Source organism: Sinocyclocheilus rhinocerous, unplaced genomic scaffold (assembly GCF_001515625.1).
Source record: "Sinocyclocheilus rhinocerous isolate Xijiao unplaced genomic scaffold, SAMN03320098_v1.1 scaffold2541, whole genome shotgun sequence".
Classification (NCBI taxonomy): domain Eukaryota; kingdom Metazoa; phylum Chordata; class Actinopteri; order Cypriniformes; family Cyprinidae; genus Sinocyclocheilus; species Sinocyclocheilus rhinocerous.
The window spans coordinates 493,839-511,038 of NW_015631094.1; positions in this window are offsets into that span (position 1 = coordinate 493,839).

A 17,200-nucleotide genomic window follows, 5' to 3' on the forward strand; every position below is an offset into this window, starting at 1 on the left:
AATGGCCACTGGCATTACCGGGTGCTACCCTTCGGCCTACACGGGGCACCAGCCACGTTTCAGCGGTTGATGGACATCTTGTTCCGGCCCCACCAAGCCTACGTGTTTACAGAAAATCAGAGGAGGAAAATCATATATATATATATATATATATATATACACACACACATACATACACAATATAAGGCCATATATACTATATAGAATATCTCAACTGCTTGAATCATTGCAAAATGTAAATTAATTTACCGCCCAGCTCTAATCTGCTAAATGCAACTATAAGGCATGAAGATATTAAGATAATATAAACATCATCATCATGATTTTCTGTAAAACTGTTTGAAACATTGTGCATTGTAAAAAGCGCTATATATAAATGAACTTGACTCGAAAATAAAAATAAAAACTTGTTTGCAATCAAACACTTTTTTGTAACACATCAACACTGTTGCTTTTTATGAAAAAAGGAAAGGTTTCAAGTTTATTGATGAATTTGTACTTGAGCCAAACTGATGGATCTGTGGGTGTACATGACCAAATAGTTGGAAAACACTTAATAAAAAAAAAAAAAGCCTAGCTGGTGTTCAGTTCATGCCCCTGTTTGACACATGTCAGGCCTTTCTGTAATCGCTCCCATCTTAGGAAGTGGTTTGCCATCACAGAGAGCAGTGTGTTTGCCTGCGCATGTGTGTTTACTTCAAAACTGCCCTGTAAACAAAATCATTTCTCAGCGGAAGTGAGCCTCTGGTGGATACTGTACAGACTAAAGAAGTAAATAAACAAACTGCGTGTATACACAGACCGAGAAAATAAACCTTACCCAAGAAACACACCGCATCACAACATCTGCCCTTTGTCTGCGGCTGGCGTCCAGACTGTTGGAAAAGGGTAAATCATGAGAGCGTCTGGGAGAGAGCCAAGGCCTCGATCGCTTGTCTTCGGTTTCCACCGACTACACCGGGAGAGCTATGAAGTCAGAAAAAGACAAAATGCCATGAGATGCTGCTTTTATCATGGCCTGCTGGGCTTCCAGGCTTTGATGAAGCTGTGCTTTATGATACTGTCATACGCCACATTCTCCAGTGACTAAAATGAAAGAGTTTTAAAACTGGCGGTAAAGCACTTCAGTGGTTCTTGGCAGGGCGTAAATAAAAGTTTAAATAGGTACTGTTATCCTGAGTGGCTCAAACGTTGTGGCTCTACGCTCAGCGGTACACAAGCGGCGACGTCAGTTCAATAAAGACAAAGTATGGCAAGTTCAAAAGATGTCATTCAATGTAATGTAACGTGAAATTAAATACATTTAATTTGGTCCTGATCAGGTAAACTGTTAACATGTCAACTATTACCTTAAGCATCTATATTCAAGAAACCCTGAAGCATTCAATTTGAAGAACAGTCTGATATATGAAAATAAAAAAATCTAATAATTAAGGCCAAATCTTACCTCATGATGCTCCTGATGGAACTGAAAGGAAAAAGGAAGCAGCAGCAGCAGCAATTATTCCATTAAGCTGAAATGACGATCTCTAAAATGGGAAGTCTGTGTAAACATGGAGAATTTAAAACTTGGAAAATTCTAGTTAACTTCAGAGAAGAGTGGCTTATTTGTGGCTTCAAAACCTAAAATGAACTACAGTTGTATCCCCGTAAAATGAAGTCTCTTACGTTCATCAAGGCTGCATTTATTTGAACAAGCAAAAACAGAAAAATTGTGAAATATTATTACTGTTTAAAATAACTGATTTCTATTTGAATATTTTTTTTAAATGTAATTTATTCCTGTGATGCAAAGCTGAATTTTCAGCATCATTACTCCAGTCTTTAGTCACGTGATTTTTCAGAAATCATTCTAATATGCTGATTTGCTGCTCAAGAAACATTTCCTATTATTATTATCAAATGCTGAAAAAAAAAAAATTCAACTTTTTTTTTCAGGAGTCTTTGATGAATCAAAAATTCAAAAGAAGTCAATTTATTTATTTTGTAACAACATTATAAATGTCTTTTCTGTCACTCACATAAATGCATCATTGCTGAACAAAAATAATGATTTCTTAAAAAAACACTAAAAAAAGTACATTAAAAAGATCTGAGGAGTTTTAAAAACATCTCTTTAGGATGAATAACCTGTGCATTCAAGTTGCTAATAAATGATTGTAAATAAATAAAAATTATTAATTTATTCAAAATAGTATAATTTATTATAGTAAATTAGTAAATGAACCCTTTTGAGCAACTGACTAAATAAACTTGTGTTTAATAACAGTATACAGGTTTAAACCAACATGAGTAAATAATAACAGAATTTCCATTTATAGATAAGTTATTCCTTTAAAACTCTGTAAATTCTACATTTAAAGCATATTATTTCATTTTTAGGTAGGACAGCTGCTGTACACAACTGACGCTCCTGTACACAAGCCCACTTTACCTTAAAATAGCACTACCATCACCAAAACGCATGATGCATGAACTTCCCTACAGCCTGTCCATATAAATCACACTGGGATCCACCCTACTCCATTAGCTCTCTGGCACAGAGCTGTCCACTTAGCTTTTGTGTATCAAAATAAATCCATACTGAACTAATGAATGAAAGCCGGCTGGAAATGGTCTGTAAAAGTACTTGAGCACCACAAAACAGGTGCACCGTACTGCAGAGGAGGAGGAAGACAGGCTGATTACTCCTGTCTGCCATCAGGATGCTCTCCGACAGAGACGAGGCCGAACCAGACCTGAGCCTACATGTGGTACGCATTTGACACAATAAACACACACACACACGAGCTCTCTGGCAAACCTCCCACCCATCAAACACCGAGAGAAGAATAACAGTGTGGAGCGGCCTGTTGCATGCAAGGCACACCCCACCTACACCCCGACCCTCTTCCTTTTTATCAAAGCAACATGCCGCCTGTTCACGGAGGATGTGGAAGTGCGCTGTGATAAATAAAACGGCATCAGGGGTTGAAATGTTTATGCACAGAGTTTGGCTAGTTTACTTGGGCCAGACCACAGCTAACGCTTCACCAAACTGTCAGCTCTGACAAAAAAAAAAAGAAATAACACACACATAAAACAGCAAATAGGTCAAGAAAATGAACACAAAGCTCTGGTTTATATAAAAAAAAAAGTTTGGAATGGAATAATATCTTAATACTTGTGCATTAATGATGTACATTAGACAGTCTGCACCTACTACTGCTTTTTCAAAATAATATGTGAAGTGAAATGCATTAAGCAGTGATAAACATTAAACAATAATAAGCTATATTGTTGTCACATGACCTCATCATGTTGCGTGTTTAATTTGTTATTTAATTATCTTAGAAGAAAAAAAAAATGCGTACAAATAAATTCTTGCAGTGTTATTTTAGGATCTTTGAGATACTACTATAGTTTTTATTAATATTTTACATCAGTTTTTATTTTTATATTTTCTGTTTTTAATTTTAGTTCAAGTTTGTAATTTTAGTGTGTTTTGTCATTTTTAGTAGTTTTTGTTATTTTATACATGTCTATATAGTTTTTATTCATATATATATATATATATATATACATATATATTACAAATATATAACAAATATTTTATTATATATATTTTTTTATTTCAGTTAATGTTTATTTTATTTCAAGTAACAAAAATGTTTTTTAATAGTTTTCATTTTAGTAACACTTTTAGTTTTTAACTATAATAACCCTGCTTGGCAGTTTGATCAAATGATTACGATTTATTGCTTAGATTGGAAATTGATAATCAATGCATAATGCATTGTGGGATACAGCAAGGGTTTTTCATACTTTGATCACCTTGTGAGGGACCCCCTTCCTCAGAAATATGTTTTCATGGATAAATCCATTTATATAAATAAACTAGTGCTGTCAAACGATTAATCGCGATTAATCGCATCCAAAATAAAAGTTTTTGTTTGCATAATATATATGTGTGTGCTGTGTATATTTATTATGTATATATAAATACAAACACATGCATGTATATATTTTAAAAAAATATGTTGTTTATATATTAAATATATTTATATATAATATAAAATACAAGAATATAAATACATAAATGTATATGCATGTAAATATTTCCAAAATATATACTGTATGTGTGTGTATTTATATATGCATAATAACATACATATATTATGTAAACAAAAACTATTATTTTGGATGCGATTAATCGTGATTAATCGTTTGACAGCACTAATATAAACATAAAAAATAAACAAATAAATGACATGAAAAACACACGGGAAAAAAATAATAAAATTTAAATAAAAATTATTATTCAAAAACATTTGCAAAATATTTCTATTAAGTTGAAATGGAATCTTTTTCTAGCCCACTATTAGAATACTGTTCAGATGTTTAAAACTAAAAATATTAAACTGTTTTTTGATTCATTGGTGATGTTCATTCAATCCATAAAAAGCAGAATAAAACCACAATATAATTATTTATTATATTCTTTTTATTACTAAATTTTTTATATATAAATCTTTTTTACACTTTTCCGCAAACCCCATTTGGAAAGCCCCATTACCTCAGCATAATGTGCTCTTTTGTATATCACATACGATTTATAATATTGTTTTGTCCACTGAATGGCCCTCCGCTCTCCCATACCACATAAAGCAGCTCTGCAAATATACAAAAACACATAAAGTCAAGCTTGAGTGGAGACAACTTTATAAAATGTCTGCATGATGTGAGCAGTTTGGACTTGCTCCTGATCATCAGCTTGATTTAGCGATGAGCGAAAAGTCAGATGCTGTTTGGCCACGTCGAGGGACGTCCATGGTGCGAATGAGATCACAGGCCTGGGGACCACGCACAGTCCAGGCCTGTGAGCAGCTGTTTCTCTAGTTCCTGAAGAGCTGTCCTCCACTTCCTGCTGCAGGCTGCAGCCTGTAATGCACTGAGCAGACGGTGCACAGCTTTAGCGAGGCTGCGTTGAAAACAAGCAAACAAACACATCGAATATCACATCCTCCTGAGGGTTAATCAGAGGAAGTCCCGTCAATCACTTCACATTTGCTGCGCGCTGCCGACATCCTCCTGCCGCTCAGGCCATCACTCACCCTCAAAGACTGCCAGTAAGAAATTCATGGTCTGAAACCATTACTTTTGAGAATGTAGACACTATTTTTGCTGACAAAAATGCTGGTTCTTCATTGGTAGAAGTGTTTTTTTACTTGCTTCTAGATGAGAGATGACAAAAAAAAGTTTTAATTTAACTCATGAAAAATGTGTTAGTCAAAATCTAAATGAAAATTCACAAAATGTGTTAGTCAAAATCTAAATGAAAATTCACAAAAATAAAAAGTAAAATTAAATAAAACACTTGATTTTAATTACAATTGAGGCAAACATATTTTTAATTTATTATATAATTCATAATACCAAACAAATTTAAATATAAAATTCAAATGATCTAAAATATAATATACAATTTAAATGATGAAATTTGTGTTTATTTATTTATTAGTTTGGTGCATATGAACTAATAAATAAACAAACACAAAATTCATAATTTATAGTTATTTAATTATATTTATTTGATTATTATATTCATTTTGATTATGATTATGTATTTTAATTACAACTGAGGCAAACATATTTTGTATTTATTATATTATTCATAAATTTAATAATACCAAACAAATTGAAATATAAAATTCAAATGATCTAAAATATAAGATAAAATTTAAATGATGAAATTTGTGTTTATTTATTTATTAGTTTGGTGCATATAAACGAATAAATAAACAAATAAACAAACACAAAACTCATAATTTATAGTTATTTAATTATATTTATTTTGATTATGTATTTGATTATTAACTTTTTTAATCACAATAGACAAATTATAAAAATGTAATATCAAAATATGTTATATATTATTAATATATATTATATACGTATATACACTGTATGTAAACCAAACTAATAAATACACAAATAATTACAAATTTCATAATTTAAATTTATTTGAATATTAACAGTATAAAACATTATAAAAATACTTTATTAATTGTATTAATTAAACTTTTTAATAACAATAAACTAATTATAAAAATATATAAAAATATTTTATACATTCTTGTACATAATATAAATTAACCATATATATTCTGTATGTAAACCAAAGTAATAAACACATAAAAATATATTCATTTGAATGTTTATTTAAATTAATATCACATTTTATTTATTTATTTATTTATTTGTTTTTGTTTGTTTATTTCGAGAGTGAGAGAGAAACCAAACTAATGAATAAATAAATACATACATTTTAAAAATGTATATTTATTTGAGTATTTATTTAAATTATTATAACAGTATATTTTGTTAATAACTTTAGGAAAAAAGTAATGCAGGTTTTAATGTTCATGATAGCCGGCAGATGATGACAGCATTTTCAGTTTTAAGCAAATGACAATAATCATTCAACTTAGTGCAATTATGAAAGATGACAATAGTTTTTGAAAGTTGCTTTCCAAATCCACTAAAAGTTTGAATAGTCATGAGTTTATAGTCCTGATCATAAACGGGGTCATTTTCAGGCCATCCCGACACCTGACAGCTTCTTTTGCTGAAGGTTCAGGGAGTTTATGCACATTGGCAATAAAATATAAGCCAAAAGATGACAAGCAAAACCAGCTCAGTATACTGGGGATGCTGCCCTCTTGATGAGTAAATTACAGAGGATGTGGATACTAATGAGCGTATGAGTTTTTGACGAGAGGGAGTCGCATATCAGGGATGAAACACTGGAGGTTTGGAGCAACCGAGTCATAAAAAAGTGGTTGTTTGTTTCTCCATGTGCAATTGCCTAGGGCATACGGTGAGATACTCATCCACAACCAATCAGGGTGAGTCGGCTCTTCATTAATCATACACTACGGAATCTCCCTCGCCACTTTGGCCCAAGCATGCTGCCAGATACAACACGAGATGACTCCGTATTAAAGTCAAATTCTGCTGTGATTAGAAGAGTACATTTACAGCACGTGCCTCGCTGAAGCCAACCCAAAGCTTTGGTTGAAGACTCAATGCGCCCATTTCTACGGGAAGAATTAATGTCGAATGGGCTTGGAACGCAGGGTCTGTCTCAGCGGAGAGTCATTGTGAAGGATGACATCTGAGATTATAAATCAACAAGCCTCCCCATGACTTCAGAAACCGTCTAAAACCACAAGAGCAATATACTTCATGATGGAATTCACCAAGGACTGGATCCTCACTCCGCTGTCACGCAATGCTGACGAGATCCAGCGAGAGATTGCGAGCTTTCTCAACACACCTAGCAATCATTGCTCCAAATAAACATTCCATGGAAATTCATGCAACTACTACATTAAACCGTCACGGGCTCTGCACTTCGTATTTTAGCACAGCCACCCAAGATAAATGTACCCTGCACTGTTTCAAAACAGGAATGTCAGGCATCTCTTGATTAAACTGGACGCAGTTAGCCAAAAAATGAGCCTTGTAATAATATTTGGGTGTCAGGTAGAGGTGGCATCAGGCACACACCTGTCTCTCCTACTTAATGTCAGAAAAAAACAAGAAGCAGACAGGAAATGCATGATCCTGACAGGAAGCTAAAGAGGTATAAGGGCAGTCAGAGGCCTGTAGAGATGGAGCCGAGGCAAACGAGTATGTCTGAACCGGGCCTCCGCTCCGCTCAGGGAGTATCAGGTTCTGCCACACGGGTCAGCTAAGTCGGCTTGTGTGTACCTTTCTTTTCACGTGCTGACTCTTCACATTTAGAGCCTCGTCACGGCCATTGATCCGATCCATCTGGGTTTCCTCACAGAAGCCGGGGTCTTAGGATGCATCCAGTTCCATCCCTGCAAACAGCAAGTGCATCTGCTTAAAAAACAAGCATGACATAGACTCTTAAAAATAAAGGCTCCAAAAGGGGGTTTCATGGTGATGCCAGTGAAGAACCATTTTTGGTTCCACAAAGAAGCATTCAGTCAACAGTTCTTAAAAAATAACATTTTTTTTCTTGGTGTGAAGAACATTTTAATAATCTAAAGAACCTTTTTCCATTAGAAAGAACCTTTTGTGGAATGGAAAGATTCCATGAAAGTTAAAGGTTCTTCATGGACAGTAGGGTTGGGCAGATAGACCATGCCATCGTCCATCGCCGATGGCTGATAGACATCATGATGTTGAGCCGGCATCGTGATCCCCCCCCATACCCCCCGCGATCTGCCGCGTCCCAATACCGTTTTCTGAAAGAAAATGACGTGTATATGGAACCCCTAAAGGGAATAAATACGAGATGGGAGGAACATATAAACTTCAATACTTTCTCTCAGTTATATCATTGGGTAATTATACTGTATATAAATTGCGGGCATCAGGGAGCCGCTATTATGCCTGGCATTGAAACTGCTTTTGAATGCATCGCTTTTTAGTTTAACTTTGGAGATTCGCGATCGCACGTACTTTATTTATACTATGGAGCGACAGTACTTACCACACATTTCCCAAGACATCGCCCAACTTACCACATATTGTAGACATCGCCCAAACCCTAATGGACAGTGTTCGCCAACTTCGTGACTTTTCAGACCCCTTTAGCGACTTTTTTCCAAAAAAGCGCCTAGTGACAAATCAGCAGCGCATTCAGTTAAAATAGATATTCTGTTGCTTCTCAACCATTGTGCTTATCTTATGTGAATCTGATTTCATCAGATGACGGCTCGATTAACATCTTGGAAGGGAGAGCTGGTTATGTAGTCTTAATAGGCCACGTTTCAGTCACTATTTCACATTCTTCTCGTTGTCTGACAACAGAAACATAAAAATATATCAATGAAAACACTTTTGTTGAGAATTTGGCTGCATTAAAATACAGTATGTGAGCATAGAAAGGCAAACAAACGTAAAAGGCAATACGATGTAATGAATATGCTAATTAGTCTAGCGACATTTAGCGACTTTTCAAGCGGGCTTTAGCTACTTTCCATTAAAAGAAGTAGGTTGTTAATGGAACCATAGATGCCAAACTGCTTTTGATTAAAATTTACATGATTTCTTTTGCAGGCTACTGTTAAATCTTCAGCACCAATACAAAAGAAATTGTATTTTGCCCGTAATGTGAATTAGAATTTGCAGTCTGTATTTAACGCTCTGTAACAGAGTGCTCCAGGGATGACGTCTTTATGTAGACCAATACCGGAAAACAAGTTAGGATTATAGCACTTTGGGTTCTATCGTCCCTTGGGTTTGGGTTTTTGGTTTAACGGCTGAAATAAGGTCTGTGGTTAAAACAAACTGAAGATATTTTCACGTTTTATTCTACCACATAAAATACATCAGTATTGTGATTTTTTAAAAAGCTTTTACTTTTCTTGAAAAAGGTGATTGCTTAAGTTGCTAAATAGGACTGCAGAGGTTATTGGGGACATTAAATGCCATCAAACCAAACAGGTAAACTCACCAATCACTAACTTTCAAAGCCTTGTTGAGATTATAATCATGCTCTTGCAAACTGAAACTTTCAGCAAAAATGTTTTTAAAGACTGAAATAGTTGTCAGAAGCTTAAGTGACGTTGAAGTCATGCAATTGTGGTGTAGTTAGTTTATATCCTATGTTTATCTTTTCCTTCTGGCAAAAGAATTTAGACTTCAGAATTAATATATGGTGTATTAATTGGTCAAGATTATTATGATGGACAAAATGTGTAAGAAACTTTTTTGGTCACAGAGCTTATTTTCTGCAATAATGCAAAAGCCAATTAAAAAATCATATTGGGTTTTTGTCGAGGGAACCAGGGTGATGCTAACTTTTATGGGTTGGCCTTCAAAAATATGCATACGATTCAATTCTTTTTATTGAATCAAAAACATGCAGTGTCACCAAAGGTGCCAAGTTTCCAAACAAATGACTCTGAGGAGCCAGTTGTTTTAATGAATCCTTTTAATCAATAACATAGTGGACATTATAACTGAAATACGCCAAATCAAATTTGTAATCGTATTGAACCTGGAAATATATTCCCTGAAATGTCAAAGTCCATTGTTGGAAATGAAGATGGCTGTGGCAGTGTCAGTATGCCTTCATTCAGAACAATGTGAGATTGAGGAGAACGTCTCTCGATGCTGAAGAAGAAACACGAGAGGCTTTAGTGGGAAGGAACAACGATGGCCAAAATCATCCTCCACCAGGATTGATCCTCTAAACATCTCTTTTTCTCCTTATTGGAGATCTGGGAAGCTCGTCTGAGCCATCCTATCATGGGAGGAAATGGTTGATTTGATGTGGCGTCGGGCTGTGGGCTTGGATCCTTTCCCACCCTCTGTCAGAAGGGTCATACTAGGAGGAAGAGCCAAGGGAATGGCTGCAAGGCCCCCATCCAAATGAGACACCCCATATCCTCCTTCCACGCTGTCCACAGTTCCACTTGGGGGTCACTCGATCCAAATCGCAGAAAGTGACACCCCTTTCGGAGTCTGCGAATGTGTTCAGAGTTACGTAATAGCATGATTCAGAAATCTAAAGGCATGCGGTGGATTTGGTGTCAGGGGGTTTCGTGACACATGATGATGCAATCCTGTGACTCTACCCGTTCTCGCTGTGAACCAGCACGCATGGCGTTCACAGGCCTCTAGGAAGGCCGCTTTCCACTCGTTTCTGTGCCTGCAGGTTTAACTGTGGGATTCCAGGCTGCAGGAAAACACATTTTACTGCATTCCCATAGTGGTCGTGGAATTGTTATTTTCTTCTTCTTTTCCAGGGTTCCTGCTGATGCTGTTGTCTGATGGCGGTTTGTCAGCCGAGTGACAATTCCTGCTTAATTTCAAGAGGAAGCCCGAATGCCCTCAAACATGTCTGCTGATAGCTTTGTTCCTTGGCCAAGAGCAAACCGTTCAGCTCAGCTGTGGAGCTGCTCCCCAGAGCCAAAGCTTCACAGAAGCTATTAACCATGGGTAGTTTGGCTTAATGAATACTATCAATTACAAAGCCTCTGTACTTACAGAGCTGGAAAAACTCTGGGAGTGTGTGGTACTTCAGAGGAGGAAAAAAAAACATACGTAAAACATTCATATCGAGATTATTTTTAGCAGTTTTGTGTTGCTCGAGATTGATGTTTAGTAATAAAACAGCAATCTACAGCTAATCTACATGATCTCTAAATCGACTAAGGTTAATGAGCACAGACCCAAGGCTACAAGGCTGTCGACCTGCAATACTAGTTGGCAAATGTTCTCAAAGATGTTTTCCGTTTGTTTAGTTTGCTTTTTGATTAGTTTCAGATCTGAACACTTCACAGGGCAGGATCTGAGAGTCTGGAACATTCATTTGTGATTCTATCTTCCGCTGTTCGCCGCAATTCACAACTGCCGGTGCTGTTGGAAAAAAAGTCAAATTAAGTGGCATTAAGCAATTTTGGTTTCCTAATTAAAACAGATTTATTGGTAAATTTTCTCCATTCAATATTTCCTGTCTTAAACCAAGCCACAGATTTAAGCGTCACCTTCCTTTACTGTTAACAGCACAGCCATGCTCTGAGATCAGACACGCAAACGGACGTTTGAGAGGAGAACTTCGCCGGAAATACTTTTGTAATTGATTTTGCATGTGTATGACACAGAAATGAAAAATTACCAATATTTATTTAATCGCTACCCTTCCTTGACCTGACACAAAACAAGCAAATATACAGTTTTTCTTGGACTGTATATCAATAGTGTTTAATTTCTTGAAGTCTAGCGTGTTTTTCTGGCAGGAGCGGCACAGCTTAAGTAATACCTGATCTAAATCACATGTGATATACAAATAAAAATGGGTTCTTCTTTTTCTTTATGTGAAATTCCCCGCAGTATGAGAGAGAAAAAAACACCACACAACAAAAAGAGCTAGTCAAAGGTATGAGATCACTGTTCCAAAAAAATGCAATTAAAGAGGGAAAATAAAATAAGAGCGCAAGTGCAAATTAGTCTGATAGAAGGGGAGATGCAACATTAAAATGAACTAAACAACATGCAGCTGTTACTCAATTTTAACAAAAAGGAAAAAAGTAATTTTAAACCCGACACAAGCACACGTGCACTTTTATAAGCTCATATAAAATCTTAAGATGCAGTTAACTGCATTACCGTTAAAACCAAAATTAAATGCATGAGGAAATTGTCTGTTTGGTTGGAAACTTGAGATGTTTTTTTTTCGAATACATTTATAAGACAAGAATGCAATTAGCGGCATCATAAAACAACAGAAAAACTACATCTACAGCTGATCGGTTCAGAGAAAAACTATTAAAAATAACAGGAAAAATAAATGAAACCACACTTTCATCAATATATCCGACTGCATCAGAATCCCTGTTTTGGGAATCTGAAGGCCGCTAATGTACAAAACTCAGAAATAGACCAAACAAAAATGTAAATTGCACTAGTTTGAAAATAATATCAGCAAATTAACCTACATTTGGAAACGGTGAATGCAAGAGAGAGCAGAGGTGTTGGTAAAGAAAAAAAGAAACTCTGATGACCTCTAAAATGATCAGATATATGGCTAAATAAAAAGTTAAATAACTAAATATGTCAGCAAATAAAGAAATACAATCAATGCCCAAGAGTAAATGTTTGTTGTAAATTCTTTTAGGTCTCTGTGGAGAGAAAGAAGTCATGAGATGGTGAGGCTTCACATGAAGATAGTGCCATCTAGAGCCATCCTTCAGACAGCACTGAATCAATATAAACCCATTAAACTGAAACTACAGTCAAAACAGAGCAGATATCATGTCTAGACAAAGTTAAATGCACAATCCATCATCTACAGTGCAGTTTAATATTGACTGAATAAATAAAAAGTCTTGATTTAACATCACAATACATCATATAGTCCAGCACATATACTTTCTTTTCTTTTTTTATAGATATTATGTGTTTGTGTCAAAGACTTGCCACTGATGTAGGACATGCCAATCCCAGGGTATCAAAAGACAAAGTTGAAACATGCAGCAAATTATTATTATCTAGATACTACATGACAACTTTGCTATATGTGTCTATGAAGGTCACTGTTTGCTGGGATGCAGCTCAGCCATAAATGACTAGGATGTCATGGAAATGCTTGTACACAGCATTGAAGGTGCTTGAAGCTATTTACTGTGAAATCGTTTTGCTAACTTCATCCATGTGCCTTTTCTACTAAATCCCAACTTGCAAAAACATTTCAGCAAGCCCAAATGTGCAAAATAAGAGGTTTTTTTAGCCAAACCTTTTTTGCTTTAAAAAAAATGCAGGCTGCTCCCAAGACCCTTTTTTACTTAGAAATATTGCATTCAGCTCAGTTTACAGAGCCTAGAGTTGACCATGTGGTCAAGGAATAGTTTACCCAAAAATGAATTTTGCTGACAATTTGCTGACAACACCCTAATTTGCATTAGAAAATTAGCATTTACATCACTGCAGTGAATGGGTGCCATCAGGATGAGAGTCCAAACAGCTGATGAAAACATCACAATAATCCACAAGTAATCCACATGACTCAAGTTCATCAATTAAAGTCTGTGAATTGAAAGGCTCTGTCGCCTCTGGCCAAAATACCAATCTATAATTCATAATAACACTTCCTCCGGTTACAAAGTCCATCCCCTGATGTCTTCTCACATCGAAATCCACTGAAATATTTGGACTGTTTAACCTGTAAATGCTGCTTGATCTGTGCATATTTCTCTCCTAATTCAGACTAAACTACGTTTTCACTGGAAAAAGCAATATTATGGATAGCGAGTAGAGGATAAAGGATTAATATTTTTATTGATGGATGGAGTCATGTGGATTATTGTGATGTTTTTATCAGCTGTTTGGACTCTCATTCTAACGGCACCCATTCACTGCAAAGGATCTATTGGTGAGCAACTGCTGTAATGCTACATTTCTCCAAATCTTTTCCTACGAGGAAACAAACTCATCAACATCTTGGATGGTCTGAGAGTGAGTATATTTTTAACAAATTTTCTTTCTTTTTTTTGAGTTAACAATTCCAAGTTCGACGAAAAGTAAATAAATTGAAAAAAAAAAAAAGTTATTAAAAAAGTAGTTCTTGGAAGAACTGTTCACTGAAAGGTACTTTTGGGAACCAGAATGGTTCTTCTGCGGCATCACTGCAAAACCTCTATTTGGAGCCTTTATTTTTAAGACTGTTGGGTGCTTGATGGAAACACGCTGCACTAGGGACAAAGAAAACTGATATTTGTAGGCTATATCATAAAGTGTACTTACATATTTATTTTGGATGGGAAATATCCAAATGAGTCTGTCATTTCTTGACATGGTTTCCCGCTCCAGTTCAAACCAAGGAGGTCATATTGGGTTTTAAAGAGCATCCCGCCTCTGCCTTGGGAGATGGCCAATCACAGGTTCGAATTTTGAGATGACACCTGGACTGGCCAATCAAACTTTAGGGATTTAGTGCCCACCCATCTGAACACGCATCCTACTACTCCTCTTTTGGGGTTGCTAAGTGGCCTCCTTCCAGATCCGCTGTTGAAAACAATCGGAAAAAGATGACAGTCACTTAAGATCTGCTGCTGACATATTGACATTAAACATAGGGAGCTTTGATCAAGATTTCAATGGCAGCGTAACAGCAAAAATGCACCGAGGGGAGATTATTACAGAGTACCCACGAACAAGAGTGCACTTAGTAGTGTGTGAACCCACCTTTCCCCCAGATGCAGATAGAGGGACTGCAGTTCTCTACGAGCCACTCTCATTCTAACGGCACCCATTCACTGCAAAGGATCTATTGGTGAGCAACTGCTGTAATGCTACATTTCTCCAAATCTTTTCCTACGAGGAAACAAACTCATCAACATCTTGGATGGTCTGAGAGTGAGTATATTTTTAACAAATTTTCTTTCTTTTTTTTGAGTTAACAATTCCAAGTTCGACGAAAAGTAAATAAATTGAAAAAAAAAAAAAGTTATTAAAAAAGTAGTTCTTGGAAGAACTGTTCACTGAAAGGTACTTTTGGGAACCAGAATGGTTCTTCTGCGGCATCACTGCAAAACCTCTATTTGGAGCCTTTATTTTTAAGACTGTTGGGTGCTTGATGGAAACACGCTGCACTAGGGACAAAGAAAACTGATATTTGTAGGCTATATCATAAAGTGTACTTACATATTTATTTTGGATGGGAAATATCCAAATGAGTCTGTCATTTCTTGACATGGTTTCCCGCTCCAGTTCAAACCAAGGAGGTCATATTGGGTTTTAAAGAGCATCCCGCCTCTGCCTTGGGAGATGGCCAATCACAGGTTCGAATTTTGAGATGACACCTGGACTGGCCAATCAAACTTTAGGGATTTAGTGCCCACCCATCTGAACACGCATCCTACTACTCCTCTTTTGGGGTTGCTAAGTGGCCTCCTTCCAGATCCGCTGTTGAAAACAATCGGAAAAAGATGACAGTCACTTAAGATCTGCTGCTGACATATTGACATTAAACATAGGGAGCTTTGATCAAGATTTCAATGGCAGCGTAACAGCAAAAATGCACCGAGGGGAGATTATTACAGAGTACCCACGAACAAGAGTGCACTTAGTAGTGTGTGAACCCACCTTTCCCCCAGATGCAGATAGAGGGACTGCAGTTCTCTACGAGCCCACTGGTGATTCGTTGGCAGAGTCCGGCCTTTCCCAGGCTTTGCTTTTTCCAGTTTGTGGTTTTCAACAAGATGTGGTTTTAATGTCACAGCACACTAAAGTTATAGTCTGACAAGGAAAAAAGGCAGTTGTACCCAGAGAGTGATCCTAATGGATGAAGCCTGGGAAATCTGCGATATGGTTGAAAACCCTCAGTGGAATCAGTGCACATCAGGGGCTATTATATGATGGTGAGATGTGATTTAACATGATATCTACTAAGATCCCTGAGAAACTTGTGGGCAGGGCCTCTGTGAAGACAGGCTGTCTTACAGGAAGTATAAATCACTTCCTGCGTTGAATGATAATTACGTTTTTAATTTAGCAATAATTTAAACGCTGAGAGTAAAGAACAATAATGACCCCTTAGGGTAAAGAAAAAAAAACATACAGATAAATACAAACAATAAAAAAGCCAATGGGAGCATAGAGCTGTGTGCATATCGGTGTTATAAATAAAAGATACTACATCAATAAATTACTTAGATATATATTAATGCATGACTTTTACTTAAATAAAACATAACAACAACACAAATCTGCAAAAATATCTACTTCATGACAAAAAATGCCAACCTGCAACTTATACAGTATAAAGTACTTAATATATTTCACTTAACTGGACGAAAATGATTTAAAATGGGTTTTACTTCAGAAACATGCTCACATTGTACACAAAACACCCCAGACACCTATTTTCACGCCATTTGGCATTGCACCTCAATTTAAAAAATTTTGGGAAAACGTTACTGACTCACTATCCAACTTTATGGGATGTCACATCCCATTGTCTCCCTCCCTCTGTACATTAGGTGACATATCCATAATCAATTTAAACAATACAAATAGTCAATTACTCCTAGTGGCTCTAACTATCGCCAAGAAAACTATCCTCATGAACTGGAAATCAAGGAACACCATACATATTACATCTTGGAAAAACGTACTAATAGAGTACATCTCCATGGAAAACCTGTCAACTTCCACTCAAAATAATACAATAGAATTACACCCCTCTTGGTTATCTCTCATAAACTTCCATCAATCATGAATCCGCTGAACCTCTTTGTCTGAAGCCATCCTCAATGACACATCTTCATCAATATCTAAACAAGATTGGGGGAGGGGGGTTAGGAGGAGGTAGCAACAATGGCTAATATCAAACCTAATTAAATACTTATAAAATATAATTTTTTTAATTTTTTCTCCTTTATTTTTATTTATTTTTCTCTCTCTCTCTCTCTCTCTTTCCGTCTCTCTCTCCCCACTCTCATTGTCTTTTGTTTATTATTATTTTTTCTCTCTCTTTTCCTTTCTCTTTCTCTTTTCCTGCCTCTGGGCCTCCACCTCTCCTTGATGGCCTGTCGTAGGGTGACATGGGCGGGGGCCCAACTTATGCTGTGCTCATGGAGGGCCCAGAGGCAGCCTTACAATATCTCACTATTTTTTAGCTTTATTATTATTATTATTATTATTGTTGTTGTTGGTGCCACTATTATTACTACTACTA